The sequence below is a fragment of the Wyeomyia smithii genome, chromosome 3 (genome assembly GCF_029784165.1).
Source record: "Wyeomyia smithii strain HCP4-BCI-WySm-NY-G18 chromosome 3, ASM2978416v1, whole genome shotgun sequence".
In the NCBI taxonomy this organism is placed as follows: Eukaryota; Metazoa; Arthropoda; class Insecta; order Diptera; family Culicidae; genus Wyeomyia; species Wyeomyia smithii.
In genome coordinates this window covers 108,630,630-108,648,068 of record NC_073696.1, presented here as the reverse complement: position 1 = coordinate 108,648,068, position 17,439 = coordinate 108,630,630, and the positions used below count along the sequence as shown (strand labels likewise).

The following is a 17,439-nucleotide window of genomic DNA, read 5'->3' as shown; positions in this document are numbered from 1 at the left end:
TAATTTACTAACCGTGAAGATAGCTATTACAGTGTGCATAGTGCCTTATTCCCCCACTGCCGGAGCAGCACAAAAGCTGCAATCAGCATTTCCGATTATGAACAGCAAACTTTCCTTCATAAGGCAACTAAACAAGAAATTGAAGATTAATAACACTGGTCAACACAGGTGCACAACAAAAGCTCAAACTGGAAAAAAATGAAAGATTATAGTTATTTAAACATTCCTTTGAATTTCGGGGTCCCGTTTTCTCAGAGACTTAAATGAGTTTTCTCGTAAGCATAACGATAAAGCGACGAACCCAGCGAGCAATTCCTATACGACACTCTCACGTAAATTGACGCGTGGCTGGGGGCACCAAAATTCATAGGATTGGTTGAATAGCTATAATCTATAATCCAAGCCGCTAACCGAACAAAGTGGAATTTTATATATCAAAATGAGAAAAGAAAAATTCGTTTCTCACTGTTAAGTGGATTAATCAGTGTGAATCGGTGTTTTTACACTAGTTACAAAACATAAATGTGAATTATTTAATATTTTTTCTGAAGAAGACGAGAGAGTGTGGCTAAACCTAACAAAAGGGTGGAGTCTATTTCAGAGCACCCCAAGTTGAAACACCGGTATAACCTAGATTGTGTAGCAAGATCCGCTGAGGATGACCGAAAAAATTGTAATAAAGTAGGTCGAAACGTTCGGAAATAATTGCACAGCGGGCAAGGTGGATCGATCAGGTGGAAGACGGCCTGCGGAACCTACGCAGACTGCAGAGCTGGCGAACTGTAGCCGTGGACCGAGTGGAATGGAGACCACTCTTACGTACAGCAAAGGCCATACCTTGGGACTGTTTGGTAAGGTAAGCGAGGACTGTTTGGTAAGGTAAGCGAGGCACAAAACATGAAAAAAATTGTCTTTCACTCCAAGGAGTGCAGTTTTCTGTTGAAGTGACGAGTTTTCTCGTACAAAAGCTTCCTTGGGTTTATTTATTAAAGAGTTTCTTGATTTTCGCGCCAGCAATAGTAGTCTCTATCAGAGCCCGACAAAGTCATTTTCAATTGACAATTATCAGGTTATAGTGACGCTTTGACCCGTCGCTTTCAATTGAAAAGCTTTGGTATCATTTTCAAGCACTTCGTGAGTCACATTACACAGTCGAAAGCTCTTGCTGTGATTCTGACAACTAAAGGGCCTTCAATTGATACAAACGCTTGTCAATTGAAAGCGCGAGATTATCACTATCACTCTCACATGACGAATCTCAATTGAAAATGGCAATGAGCGCTCACGGAGACAGAAGGCTTCTATACAGTATAAAGAGGAAAGAGGAAGGAAATATTGATCGGAACTTGCATAACGTATTTATTGGATGCCATTGCCGTTCTAACTGCGGCCTGCGGTATTAAAAAACTACCATCAAACGACGCGATAATTTCAATTGAGACGCTGAAGGAAAGGAAAGAGTCTCTTCCTCCGTCACTCTCTCCGTCGATTGAAATAGTCACTAGTGTTATTTTAAATGATCCGAAAGAAGAAAGAGGGAAAGAGAGAAAGAATTTATTCGTAGATAGTAGCCGAAAGGAATCAAGGGAAAATGAAACTGTTCGAATCGAAATGACAGCGCGAGTATATCAGTTTCATTGTTTTGTTTCGAAAATGTAGAGCCCTGGTCTCTATTACTCTTCAATGAAACACTCACTTTCGAGCCAAAGACCAGGGTTGTTACGGATGTGATTTTTCGGACATCTGCAGACGCGGATGCGGATGCGGATATGTCATCACGGATGCAGATGTAGATGCGGATGTCAATCTCATGCAGATGCGTATATCCGTAGCATCCCTTGTGTTTTGTTTTGCTTATTTCACATGACCATGTCCCTCCCCAGTGCAAAAGTTATTTAAGCGAGCAGTAAATATACCTAGGAAAATTTTACTACAAATTTTTATGAAGCGATATCGTTTTTCAATATTCGCATGGTATGATGCGGATGCGGATGTCAATTTTCATGCGGAAGTTCCGCATTTGCGGATGCGGATGCGGATGCGGATGCGGATATCCGTAACATCCCTACCAAGGACCGGGAGGGACTCCATACGTACAAAATGCAGATGGCTCTTAATGGGTTATATCTACCAAAAAAAAATTTTTTTCGCCATTTATTTTTATTGGCCTAAATCATGCTAAAACTATCCAAGAATCAAAATCTACATCGCCCAAGTACAGATCTAAACTCAAAGTTCGTTTAAATCAATTTTTACCGAACAACTTTTATACTCCAAAATCACATTTTTCGTTTAATTTGGTAATGCTCGTTTTTCTTTTTATTTCGAGGCTTTGTAAACTAGCAAAAGTTACCTACGATCGTTATCGTATTTCAAATTTGAAGTATAGAGGTCTCTGCATCAAATTTCGACCGTTATAGCGTCTCTACAGAACGTGTTTACTCACAATTTCATTTTGTTTAGTCGATCAGCCGTTCTCGTTGTGTACATTCATTGTTTGAGTTTTTCTATACTTTGTAACTGTGAGTTATATTCAAAAGTACTTAAATATAAGTGACAAGTCTGAGTTTTGCGTGGGATCGGGCGCCAACTGTGTCAGAGTCGCTAAGCATCGCATGTCCGACATCGCGAACGAGGCTAGGCGCAGCCATACATCAGATGACAAAAAGGAAGAAGTGGAAAATAAAACCCAGGAAGGACAATTTTACGGCGCAGGGATAGCTGACTGAAGGTAAAAAAATATTAGGGGCTTTGTTATTGCGATTCTTAAGATTTATGGCATTTTGAAACTCTAAACGCGTTTTTCCCAAAACCATGTTTTCAAAATCGGCGGGCAGTAGAACTGAAAAAGTTTACATCCGATTGACTTGAAATTTTAACTGTAGCTTCTTCATTAGATTATCTAGTGAAGCACACACGATTTAAGCGATTGATTAACAACAACTAAAGTTATTAACAATCAAAGTCGGTTTTTTTTTGTCGAAAGAGAACTTTTTTTTCAAACCGTTGCCATTTTGCGAAGAAAAATTCTAAAAATATAACCATGTGTACTTCTCTAGCGTTTGGTTAAAGGTGGTGTTTTGGTTATAGGTGGAGTAGGGCACGACCTCTACTGCTCGCCGCGCAACAACTTTTAAAAATAGCGGTTCACGGCAATCGCTGCACAGCCGCCATTTTGTAACAAAAATAGCAATAAAAATATTTTTTCTATTCTGCAAGAGTTGCTCAATCCAATGATATAGTCATGGGCCCAGAAACTGTACGCCCAGATGCTGACGAAGCCTCATTGTCTCATCATGGTATGATGAGTCTTACTTCAAGGCGGACTTCCGGGGCTACTGTTCTTCTCCACCCAATAGAAGTTTGATAGTCCGGAGGAAGTAAAAAAGCATAAAAATTTTCAAAGGTTGCCAAGAAATTCCTGATTTGCCAAGCCATTTGCTTATGTGCCGTTCAAGAAGAGAGCGCCGTTCGTGACTACCGGGACTGTAAACGGGGAGATCTACCTCAAAGATTGTCTACAAAAGCAGCTGCTTTCACTGTTGAAGCAACACCAGGAACCTACGATCTTCTGATCGGATCTAGCTTTATGCCACTGTTAAAATTATTTCCTGGAGTGGTACGAAGCCAATGGGGTCACTATGGTACCCGAGGACAACATTTAGTGCACAAAGTGACATTGCTGCAGAATGACAGCTAGCTGGACTGTTGAAAATATAACCCTGGTTCATGCGTAATGACAGGGATACCAGATATGAACACATGTCTTTATTTCGAAGATATTAGAGCTGGTGAGAAGTCGGTTGATTAACCGTACCTAATTCAATATGTTTACTTACCGGGATTCTTGTCTACTGTCAAGGTTTCAATTGGGTTAAGACATTTTTTCGTGGAACGTGAAGGCATGTGGAAAAATGTTCTGGCATTCCTGTGGCATGATTTCTTGACAATAGGGTTGTCTTAAAATCTCTTACGGTTGTAATTTTTTGAAATCGATTTTTCAATAGTTCTGCTGCTTGAATTAAAAACAGTCAGTGGATGACATTTTCTATCAAACAAAAAAAATATACATACCCACAAATCAATCTTCATGTCAACCATTTTGTTCTGACGTAGAATTGCGTTTTTTGCAACATTCTGAACGAAGGTGTAATATGAAAACATCGAGAGCGTCACAAAATTGTCCAAAATAAAATTCTCATAACTTATTGAATTTTCAACGGATTTGCTTCATTCTCACGGAAATTGATTGAAAAATAAGGTACCCATCCTGAACTATTAAAAAATGTGGAGCTTTGGTAAGGGCTGGCAAAACGACTCTTTTCCAAGAGCGAATTTGAACAGCTCACTCATCGTTGCGAACCGACTAATATGATTAACATTGATTTACGTGCGTTGACTGTTCGTGTTGTTTCGATAAACTTTGGTTTCGGACGAACCATCAGTTTTGGTGCGCTCAAACAACGGTAGTTCATTTTCGAGGGCCGCTCGTTCGTTCGCTTATTTCTAAGAACCGGTTCATATGAACGACCCGTGACCCGTTCGCCCATCCTTGAAGCCTTAATTTGAACGCAGATTTTTGCCAAACAGAGCTGGAATACCATTTAATATGAGTATTTAAGAAAAATGTAATATCCAGAGGCCGAAAATTGACCCCAGATGCCATTTTGAATTCCGAGATGTCGACTTCCGGTTTCGGAAAAACAGCCAAAAAAAAGTTGCAAACAATTTTTCTTTTCAATTTTTTTTTAGCAATTCTCAAGCATTATTATATCACATACACTGCTACATCATTCTCGACAGTAAGGGGCATAGTTAACTAAAAATTATACGTCGATAAACACTAATCCTTCAACTAGCTAATTTAGCTCGATAATCGCTATATACTAAACTCTTATTAACGGAATATACGCTAATTAATAATCGCTATTCCATTTTTATTGGTATACTAGCTCTCAAAGCATCACTCTGGTTCCGGAAATACCCATATTGGGTGGTATACGGCCATTTCGTGCTGTTTTTTTTAAGAATTTGCCCATTTGCCTGACTGAGACTCGAGTTATGGGGCAATTTGTGTTTCGTTTATATGGGAGCCCTCCTTTTCAAAAGAGGAAAGGGTCTTAATCTATTATAAGAACATACTCCGGTTCCAAAAACCTCTGCATGAAAAGTTTCATGCCGATCGGTTCAGTCATTTTTAAGTCTATATTCATCAGACAGAGAGACAATCAGACAGACAGAACTCCATTTTTATATAAATAGATGGTTAGTTTCATTGCTTGAAGAAATCTTCATCGTGGTAAAAATTTAATTTCGATTATCTCAAATTTGTATGTTTGAATGCTCTGTAGTGTCTAGGATAACTTTATATTTTTGCAAAAAGACAGACTGCATTTTGTCTTGTGAAAAGAGAAGCTCCTAAAAGCATTGGCACAATTGAACGTTGTTTAAATTAAACATAAGATTTAAAAGAAGCTCTCGCAGATCATTTGAAGCATGCACACTATAAGCAATCCATAGTTTTTATGAAGTTTTTAGCTGCTTCCCCATAAGGAGGCTTTGGCAGCACGGCTAACGTTGTACGCGTGTGAATTGTCTGCTTAGAAAAGTTTTACATTTTCAGTGTTTTTTCACCAGTTTTTTTACTAAAGCTAGTGTGTTTCGTATGGATTCAGTAAAATAAGTACAACTTACTGTTTCGAATTTGTGGCGTGTTGTCATTCGAGCACGTACGGTTTTCAGTTGAACCTCTAAAAAGGTTCAATAAGAACATAAAAAAATTTTATAAAGCTTCATAGTGATTTTTTCGAAGTCCGTCCAAAAATCAATTTGGGCACTATAGGGTTAAGGCCCAAATACACACACGGCGTAATGAAACCTTACCATACAAAATGGAAAGCGTGATGGCAATCACGCCTTCTAATTTGTAAGGAAAAGGCGTCATTACGCCATGTGTGTATTTGGACCTTTACGCCGCACTGACAGTGTAGAAATAGTTGTCGCATATATCACACGGATCACAATATCGGGATTTTCTCTACCCTTGTTTTATTGATCTTCATACCGCAAAATGAATGGTCGAAAAATAGAAATTTTCGACCAAATGAATATTTGGTATCAAATTGTTAGTTTTCTAATGCAGATAATTTTGTTATATGAGAAATGGGCTGGAGTAACAAGGGACTGTTCATAAACCACGTGAATCGAGGCAAATCTAATATTTTTTTAAACAAATTACTCAAAAATTTGAAACTTGCAGAGAAAATAAAAAACATTCAAGCTTCTACAAATACCCAATTTTTCCGCAAACTTTTAACATTATTTCTTGAAAGGCACAAGCAAGCTATCTTCAAGCGGAACATCAAGAAGACACTGAAGACAATTGTCAACGAAATGCAGTTCAAGGCTAACTGGCGTTCTGCGGCGAACAAAGTGACCAAGAAGGCTGTACAAAACTTCATGGAAGGAGTTAAGGAGAGAGGACCGGCAACTCGCATTTGCTAAACCATAACACCCTTTAAATGAATAAAATTAAATAAGATCTCCTCAAATGTCTTTACCAAGCATCAACGTACATTTTAATGTAGATGTAAAAAACTGTATGTCATCGCTTTGGAGTTAAAGGCGAAATAAGTATTAAAAGTCACTATTATGCATGGTTTACGTTGTAAATAATCTCTCAATTTTTAGTAATCTGTTATTTCTCTCCAAATAACTTTTTTGAACTTTAACGAACATATTTTTTGAAAAAAAAAAAAATAAATATCATCGCTTTGAATTTTGATTTTGAGATAAATTAGGTAAGTTATGATTTTGCAAGTTATAATATAATAATTTCTCAATCTTCAGGTAATAGAATACCATAACTTACATTACTAATACATAACTTTCCCACACATGTCTTTCTAAAACGTCAACGAACATTATAATGCAGAAAAAACAATACCCAAGTAACACACAAAACATGTTAGAAAATAAGTAACAACGAAAGTAGTCATATAAGTGTACTACAAGCGCAATTGAAAACTTGTGTTATTATATTGTGTTTGAAGTTGTTTTTCATCAGTAATACAACCGCATTTCGAAAACAAGCTCGTTTTTTATGGTTTTGGTGATGTTTTTAATAACATGAGTTCAAGAATAACAATCACTATCACTTGGTCTTTTCGCAAGACACTACACCAATTAATAACAACACTACGTACCTGTAAAATGCTTTTCCTTAGTACAATAGTCGTAGCATTCAACACCCAACTAAAAATTACTTGATCAAATTAATATTTAAATTATATGAACGATTTCTATATTTATTCGAAGCGGGTCAAAACGCACCATCAAAAGATAAACAAAACGCATGCAGTGTAATCAATATCACTTCAGTTTTTGGTTATTGTATATCTAACAACGTTTTCTAGTTTCGTTAGATTTTATATCCAGATAACGTTGAAACTATGCGAAAACAGTATCAATATTCAAGCGAAAGAAACAACTCTTCTTGAAAGGTTTAATATTATTTTTTGCCATCAATTTATAATCAATTAAAACTGCCACTGATAAAAGCTATTGTCGATCTAGTTGCACTGCGCAGACACAACACATTTGCGCCTGCGCTGGTCAACAGTTGTCATAGCAACAGGTTTGCGCATTGCCGTATTAGTACTCGAGATGTATTTTGCCACTTAATTCTATCAAGCTGGCTTGCTTTCATGCAGTTATCGGTACTTGTTCTAGTAGCCTTCATGTTTTGCGCTTTTCTGGTGATAGAGATGTCATGGAATAGGTAACGTCAACTATTCTATACCAACGTGTGTTACTTGGGTATGTAATCGCTTCATATTTTGAGTGAGAGTTTATATATGGACACCATCAGCAACTTACAATTTTCATATAGGTTTTTGCTGCTTCCTTACATTTTTAGTAAACCAGCGATTTGGGTTTCGAAAATGAAAATTGTGATGACACTAACAGGACGCTAACTATCTCAAGATAACCCAAAATTCTATATCTTTGGAAAAATTGTCTTGCATTACCTGTCTTGAACGTTGTAGTAAAAGATTTATAATATGTAGCTGCAAGTTTCAACAAAAATATATCTTTCTAATAAAAAAATAGGTGTTTATTCTCAATATACGCCAAATACGTGTGCAAAAGTTCATTCAAATTAAAAATGTTCGAAGTAAGACGATTTGCAATTGTTCTGTACCTAATGCAATTAAACTGCGCTTAAACAAAAATAATTAAACATCAGACCTCAAATGTACTAAAACGTTGAAAACTATAATGTTGTTTTGGACACGAATTCAAAACTTAAAAAAAAGTCCGGATATATGTTTGCGAAATTCAATAATAGGCGAATACATAACTTTATTTTAATTTTTTTTTTAGAGATTCGATACTCAAAACACCAAAGAAAGTGTGATGCATAAATTATTAAATCATTAGATGAACAATCCAATCAAATTTATGGAAAAACTTCCATTCGCGTTACCTTTCATCAATTATTATTTTTATTCATTTTTCTATTTCGCAATGCAGTGTTAATCAACGACAAATCGTCTTTTAGTAACGCAATCAGACTAAATTGGTTTAACTGGGATAATTGCTGAATTTTTATTTCCTTCTTAATTGATCTCGCCTTTATCGCCTTTTTGTAAAAAAAACTAATTTTTTACCATTTCCATTCTCAACTGCTACTCCTAATGACTCTTAATGTAATTTTTATGCAAGCCCCACCTCATTATTTTCGTTTTCTCCCACATTTAGTTTCCTCCACCGACGAGGCGGAAATTTTTGTAGAGTTTCACAACAGCCCAAACTCGCTCAAAAAGTAGGTACATACAGGATAATATACAGTATCACGTGTACGGCTGCTAGGTTCAATTGCCATTTCGCGGATTTCGGTGCACCAAGCGCCAGCCGGTCGCAGCTGTAAGACTTCCTTCCTGTAAAGGAATTGTACAGCGTGAATTAGCTGCTGGGTTCACGAGACGAAAACGAAACACGATAATCTACTCGACAGCTAATAAATTGAACTGACAATAGTTACGCCTCTTGGAACGGTATTCTGTGGTAACGTTGGTTTATTGAATTACTTGTCGTGAGCTGAACTAAAGTGGGTCAATTAATAGAGAATACGATTGGTGAAGTCGTCACGGAATTCAACATCATTTTTATTTTATTACTTTATTGCCCCCATATGACACAGTTTCCTCGGAATCCAATGGAAAATGGAAAATGGGGCCTTTACGTTAGGATCCACTAGTACTTCTGTATTTCACTAGGACGGGGATTGTACAGCACAGCGTGCGTTATCTCTCGCTCTCTCACACACAATTTTCACTGCCTTTTTTCTGCTTTCAGCGCATCGATCCGCCGAAGTAATCCCATCAATCACGTATCACATTCATCACACATTACACATTGCCGGCACGTGCTTCTTAGACACTTGAAAACACCTTTATTTCTACGTTCTGCGACGTGGAAGTGGGTGAAAATTCGCACTGCACTACCGTTTCCTTGTCGAGGTCAAAAGGGCTTGAAATTTTGGCGACCGGAAGACTCGTAGGGTTCTTGAGAAGCATCGAACAGGCCTTGCAGCGACGACGGTGCGATGATATAACATTTATTGACTTTTTTCAGTGTCACCGCCCGATTTTCGCTCGACCAGGAATGCAGGATGAATGCGACGGGTTCGAAGCTGCAGCATAACTCCGAGCAAAACTTACCGCGCCCGTACGATTTTTCGCACCCGGTCTGAACACGAGCAATGTAGAGATGCAGTTATCGATGGCGATGGCTAAACGAGCAGACGGGAGTGTAACACTTGCACAGCGAAGAGGTTCTTCCGTTCTGGAGAGAATGGAATCCGGTCCGCACAATGAAGAGCACCCTGCTTTCTGGTTTGTGCTGACCTAGACACACGCGAAACTGAACCGATCAAACCGTCACCGAGGGGAGTTTGTTGTAGTCTGACGCAGCCGGCTGACGGCTCTTGCGTTTCGGTCCTCGTTTGTTTGGGCTTGTGTTGTTGTTCTTGCCAGTTGTTTTCGCCTTCAAGGTTCTTTCCAGGAACTCATCGCTCCCAGCTGTACAGTCATTCCCTGCGCGCTTCCGATATAGTCCGACCGTATAGGGATGCTCGGTTCGAGTTTGTTTCGTGAGATTCCGTTGTATAGTAAAAAAAAAGCGAGACAATTTTAATAAAATTGACTGCGTTATAGAATTTCTCATTTGTTCAAAATTGTCAATCATCGATAATTATAGTACGAATTTTCGTACAAACTTTCTCCAATTCTGCGTAAACTTGAACGGTTTGGCGCTTCTCGAAAATTAAGGGAATGGCTCAGTTCATACTTGTGCGATAGAGCTTTTCGCGTACAGATCGTTTCCTGTTTTTCGTCCCAGTATATCAACTTATCCAGTGTTTCTCAGGGCAGTAATTTGGGACTTCTGCAGTTCATATTATTCTTCAACGACATCGTCTCACTGCTTGGAGTCGACTGCAAATTAGTGTATGCTGATGATCTAAAAATATATTTAGTAGTTCAATCTGATGAATGCAAACATTAACAAGCGCTGTTGAATACGTTTGTTGATTGGTGTCGACGAAATAAGCGTGTCCTCAGTGTTTCTTAATGTCAGGTCATGGCCTTTCACCGAAAAAGCAGCCGAATAGTTTAGTTTACCGAATCGTTGGGGATGATCTTAAAAGGGTAGATCAAGTTAACGACCTAGGTGTCCTAATTGGTGCTAAGCTCACTTTCAATCAGCATCGCATCGCAACAGTTTATCTCGAAAGCTTCACGTGAACTTGGGTTTATCACAAAAATTGCTCGAGACTTCAGAAATCCTCACTGCTTAAAAACGCTTTGTTGCTCATTGGTGCGGCCTCTGATGGAGAACGCCACTCTAATTTGGTGCCCTCATCAGCTAGTGTGGAGTCTACGCATCAAACGTACCCATAAAAGATTTCTACGATTTGCACTAAAGGATTTACCTTGGCGGGATCCTGTGAATCATCGCCAAAATAATTAGCAACGAGAACGGGAACGCAGTCTCTATTGAAGTTAACCTGCTGTTGGTCGCGGTACGCTGTCTCTAATCTCTATTGAACTTTCGGGCTTCCCAACGAACTCTTCGCTCTACTGGACTGCTGCAACGAAACTTCCATCGTACTACATTTGGGTGCAACGAACCTTTGACTGCCTGTATCCGTACCTTTTCTGTTGTCGAAAATTTATTCGAATTTGGTGAACCATAATTTATGTTTAAACGAAGACTACATAATACCTCGCTTCTATAATTTTGACCGCACAACATTTAATCAGACTTTTGTCAGTTAAATAAAATAAAATAGATAAATAAATGAATAAATGTTATAAAATTGAGCATCCCTGCTTTGGTACCGGATTTTCCACACAACACTCAGACTAGGCTCGCTCTCACTTTACTGTTGGGTGGATACGATGCCAGCAAAAGAGTGTTTCGCCACGCCGCTAGTGCCAGCGTGTCTGGCTGGAATGGAAATTTGAGAGTAGGTAGGTGAGTAAAATTTCGCTGAGCTCTCAACATTTTCCACTGCTGAAGTAACGAGTGTGCGATAAGGGTAAAAAACGAATTAAGCACACCACGATGCAGGATTTGGGTTCAGCTTTCCAGCTTATGTCATATAGTGAGTGGTAGGTAGTCTGTTTTTGCCTTGAATACTGTGTTATTTTTTCTGCTGTATTTCCTCCCGAAACCCGTCCACCTTATATTTCAACGCGCTCTTTGTGAGTTTTTCAATCACTACAGAATTAACCGATTCTCTAGTGGTCGGCAAATGCTGAGATAAAGTGTGAATGATAAATATCATTAGGGGAATCTTTTCACCGCGACAGAACACGCAAGTTGAAAAGATGTGGGAAAGATATGATAAATATTAGCTTGTTTAGGACGCGAACTTTAGACTAATTTTTGATATACAAACGATTATTTTTTATTCTTTTTAATTTTTCCATAGGCTATGGTCTCGAACTTTTGTCTTAAAGAATAAAAAAAGATTCCTGCATATATTTGTAGTAAATACAAATTTTGAAATATCAATATGTATTTACTACAAATTGATTGATTTGAATCCTTTTTTACACTTTCAAACGTAATTGTTTTTTTTTATGAAACTGCATTAAATGCAAATCTGTATTTAACATGACTAAAATAACAAAACAGAAACAATAGTGTAATGTTCTTGTTTATAATTATATCTTTTTCTCTAAACAGTTTTAAGCAGCCAGTTGGTATAATAATATCCTATCCTTGTGCCTCTTATTGTTTCGATTGGTCATACATACTTTCATCCCTTCGTTCTACACCGCAAACCATCCTCTTTAAAGGATATTATATAATTTATATGAAAAAGTAAGGAGAAGAGCAGCTGTTATTTATATGTCTCAATGATAATATTCGTTCAGACTGAGAATGAACCGGAATAGTTAGTAGTTTGAACATGCATTTACGAAGGTACTGGATGTACTGGTACTGAATAGAGGGAGTCTTTTGTTGTAATTTCAGTCCAAAGTTTCAGTTGGGAAAGGTAATTATAGGGGCGAGTGTAATAGAGGAAGAGATAATGATTCGTCTCAGTGTTGTAGTTCAAATGGAATGTATTCCATGTGAAACATGCTATGAAAGTTTTACCCCTTTGCCGATGTTTTCTTCTTTCTGTAGCACTTTTTCGATAGTGGTCAAAATTCGCATGCATCAAACAAGCAAAAACAGCAATAGAAATTCATATAATTTTACACTTAATTGTTTTGTCATATTAATTTATCGAAGTTTAAATAGAACTTACTCTATGTTTTCAAATCAATTTTGAATCAGAAAACCCGCTTCTACGAAAAAAAGCTATGAACCTGAGATTACAATAACGAGGTTCTATTTAATAGTTATAATCTCCTGGGTATTATTTGTTCCGAAAATTCATCTAAAATTGAATAAGCATCCTAGTTCCGATGTTTTGACTTAGAATTACGTCTTACTTGAGTAGGGTGGCCAAAAATCGAGAATGAAGTGAAATGGCAGAATTAATGAGTTTTAATGCTTACAATTTTTTAAGCACTGAACAGATTTTTATGATTTGTGTTCAGTCAGTTTATGAAATCATTTATTAAATTTTTTTTTATAATAATTTAATAATAATTTGCATGACCACAATTATGTAATCAAAGAACAGATGACAAATGACGTTAAAATGCTATACAGGCGAACTTTCAGTAAGGGAGGAGTCTCGTAGATGACAGATTGGAAGAAAAAACGTAATGTTTCTTTGAAGTTTTCTATCCGCAATGTTTTAGCGAGTGGTAACATTAACTATTTAAAGTAAATGCTATCGGTATCGGTTAAAGTAAATGCTAAGAAGGTTGGTGTCGTCATAATATGGTATCCAGCAAATCTGATAATTTCCTGGTCATTGCGAATTACCATTCTCATATGACGTGGGATGATTCTCGGTTTGTTCTTATTTCTATCAGTATATTTCTTTCAACTTACTTATCAAACGATTTTTCCGAGTTGTGTAGTGTCGTGTTATATCAATCTGACGGTTTATTCTGTGTTACACTTTACTGAATGACTCAATCACAACAACAAACAATTTCATATTTACATAATTCAAACACGATCGAGAATCACAAATTATTTTATTTATTTCAAATAAATTTCTTACTTAGCGTCTAATTAGATTGGAACTGAATATTGAGAACAGGTTATGTTTCCATGATCGCATTTAGTAAGAATTTATTTCAGGGATTTTTAGGGCTACGTTTTTTTTTCAATCACTAGGAACAAATGTAAATCTTGGGTCACATATCTTGTAATTTGCAAGATAAAAAAATCAACATTGCTTCAGGAAGGTGTTTGTGGCCCTGACCGTTATTATAAAATAAAATGCACCAAAGGATCTGAGTACACCATTCGATTCGTTATGACGCCCTGAACCTCTGGTCAAAACTTCAAAATCGTCGTATGGTACATTTTAGAGTAAAGCCCTTTCGAAGGTCGTAAAGTACAAAGAAGTAATATGAAAACGACGAAATAGGGTAATCGCTATATTATTTATTTCAACAGCTAGGTTTACCTATATTCATCTTATTTCTTTCATTTGTCCAATTTACGTTGACGGTTTCTACAAATTTTAAAGGTAAATCTATTTACTTCTCGATTTTGTCAAGTGGTTGAAAGTTCTACGTTGAAAATATAGTAAAATTTAACGATAAATTTATCAAAAAGGCTTGATGAGATGAATATAGGTACGGAGATTAATATACGAGCGATCACCCTACTTATTGTAAAGCACGTTTTTCAACTACCATTTCATGGAATAACTTCCAAAGTATTTTCTGCGCATTCCGAATATTGCATTTCATGATATTCACCATTGGTGGAAAGATTTATTTGAAAATCTCACAGTGCACAGTGGTGTAACTCGATAACTCGTGATAGTTTTAGATTTGACTATGTATTGATTTTATGTACTCAATGTCTTCAGCAAAATTGTTTCATTGAACAAGGTCTTACTTTTGGCGTTTTTGGTTTTTCGATCAATCCATAAAAAAAAATAATTTTTTTCTAATTTTCAATATACCAGATTGCTTTCTTCAGCAAAGTTGTGAAAAAAATTAAAAGAAAGATTGTTGAATACTGATATGTCCTATCTGTGCGGCGGACACGACAAAATAGAGTTTTTTTGTTTTGGCTGTTACAGAAAAAACTATAGAAAAAAAAAATGATTTTAAGAAGGGATGTTCCACAAAAAACTCTACGCATATAGTTGAATCAAAAAATATAGGCACTCAAAAAAGTGTACATCGTTGTGGTTGTACGGTGTGCAATATGCGTTCAACTTGTCGGTGTTCATGTGTCCTGCAGTTCACATTCTGACGCACAAATGTATCTAGTTTGCGAGAATGCGAAAATGAACGGGAATAGAATGTGTGACTTTAGGCTTAGAAAGAAATTATTTCTAAGCCTAAAGTCACACATTCTATTCCCGTTCATTTTCGCATTCTCGCAAACTACATACATTGCCCGCTTTACTAAACTTCTATGTAAAATGTAATGCACTGGAGCCACAAATCGACCTCAGACATCATTTTGAATTGGAAGATGGCAACTTCCGGTCTCTGGAAAACAGCCTGAAATGGACGATTCCCATTAAATATGAGTATCTCCGGAACCAGAAAGATGCACAGAAGCTAAAAATTAATCACATACACAATCTTGAATTTTAGGATGGTGACATCCGGTGTCTGGCAAACAGCCGAAAATGACCAAATACCATTCAATATGAATGTTTCCGGAACCAGATTTACGCCCAGATGACAGAAATTGATTTCACAGACAATTTTAAAGTCCAAAATGACGACTTTCGGTTTCTGAACAACAGCCCAAAGTGACCATATACCGCCCAATATGAGTATCTCCGGAGCCAGAATTTTTTCAAGAAGCTAATAATTGCCCTCAGACACCATTATGAATTGTAGGATGGCAACTTCTGGTTTCTGGAAAACTGCCAAAAATGGCCGATTGGGTCTCCTACGAAAGGCAGAAAATCAAAAGGCAGAATCACGAAAAGCAGAATTACGAAAGGCAGAATATTTCATAAGGCAAAATAACGAATGGCAGAATCAAAAAAAGGTCTTTTTTCTTTTTAACAACACACACTCGCGGCCTTTTGCCGACTCTATTGTCCAAGTGTATGCTGTCCTTACTCGCTACCACTCGTTCGGACTTTACTGAGGGAAAGAAAACCTGTTTGAATAATCCTAGAAAACCAGTAGATCAGTTGTTTGTATGCGATAGGCCGCCGCTTCTGACGGCGGGTCGGCGGCCGGCTCGGATCGCGGAAACCACGGCGGCTTTGTGCCGCCTCGGTTCCTTGCCCTCGATTATGCGTCTTCGCCGCATGAATCGTTTTATGTTAGTTATAATCAACTTGCCGTTGAGACTAGTGTAAGTTATACCTACCATCGAAAAATTACTCTCCGCGATGCCGTGAGACTCTTTAGGACCTGAGCCAAACCAATTTTCGCGTTTCTGATCTTATAATTAGGCCTGATTTGCACCTCCCATCAAAACTGGTCATTGCTTGTGACCAGTTATTATGTCTGGTTACCAAATGATATTAAATAATAAAGGTAGAGTAGCAGTTTTGATACCGTGACTAGGATTCGCACCAATTTGTCATCACGCACTAGGCTATCGTAAGTTAGGTTTTGCTACCAGTGATACTGCCTTTCGTGCCCTTCGAAATTCTGCCTTTGGAAATATTCTGCCTTGTGTGTGCGGTCATAGAGTTCTGCCTTTCGTGATTCTGCCTTCTGTGGCGAACCCTTGGATTCTAGGTTGGCGACTTCCGGTTCCTGGGAAACAGCCGAAAATGATCGAATAACACCCAATATGGGTGTTTCTTCAACCAGAATGACGCTCAGAGGCCAGGAATTATCTTAAATGCCATTTCAAAATCCAAGATGGCGACTGCCGGTTTGTAAAAACAGCCTAAAATAACCAAATACTATCCAATATCTATCTCTGGAACCAGAATGATGCAAGGAGCTAACAATTGACCTCAAGCATGAATTTAAAGATGACCACTTTTAGTTTTTGAAAAACAACCAAAATAACTAAATACCTCCCAATATGGGTATTTTCGGTGTCAGATTGATACCAGAAAATCTGCTGAAAATGACCGAATACCACCCAATATGAATATATATTCAGAATTAAGGCGCTGTACATAGGCCAAAAGTCGAGGATGTTGTCATTTCGATAAAACCAATCATTTTAAACGATTTGTTATTTGACTTATCATATCCTATGGCCGATTCGTCGTGCATTTGCAGACTTCAAACACATCGCAAGGAATCAATGATATATTGAGGCCACATATATCGTTCAAAGCAGGTATAGTTTTAAATAGTCTTTGAATTTCTTTTCTTTCCATAACTTTTGAGCCACATATCAAACTGTTATGAAGTTTGTTATTTGTAAGTTTGAGAGATGACTCGTTCGTATGACACTAAGTGTGTTCAAATAAGTCATGTAATCTTTGAGATAATAGACTTTCGTTGTATTATTAACAATTTAATACATAACGGTTGCTTAAGTTCGATTATAATCAAATGAAATGGAAACGTATGGGGCAGCCCAACTTCGAAACCACGTGTTCAATCATAATTCATCAGTTAACCCTTAACTAGCCCGCTCATCTGATGATAATATTGATCAAATCGGTTGTGTAGTTTCTGAGATAATGAAGTTTCGTGATTTTCACATTTCGGTACATTACAGACGAAGTTACAGTTCGATTACAGTAAAATTCAATAGGGTGTCATGAGGCAGCTAGACCTGTCATTTGACACTAATTTTGTGGAAATCGGGTCAGCCATCTCTGAGAAAAGTGAG

General features: G+C 37.5%; 1 protein-coding gene across 12 annotated transcripts in view; it reads right to left on the bottom strand.

Moving 5' to 3' along the window:
• LOC129726506 (protein rolling stone-like) overlaps nt 1-9,981 on the bottom strand; it is a 200,328-nt gene extending 190,347 nt beyond the window's left edge. For 6 of the 12 annotated variants that reach the window (XM_055683299.1, XM_055683302.1, XM_055683301.1 and 3 more), the window contains exon 1: nt 9,726-9,981. The gene's annotated coding sequence lies outside the window, so the exon portion shown is untranslated. The other 6 variants (XM_055683300.1, XM_055683304.1, XM_055683303.1 and 3 more) reach the window with 5 other exon arrangements.
• Nucleotides 9,982-17,439: the final 7,458 nt, after the last annotated feature.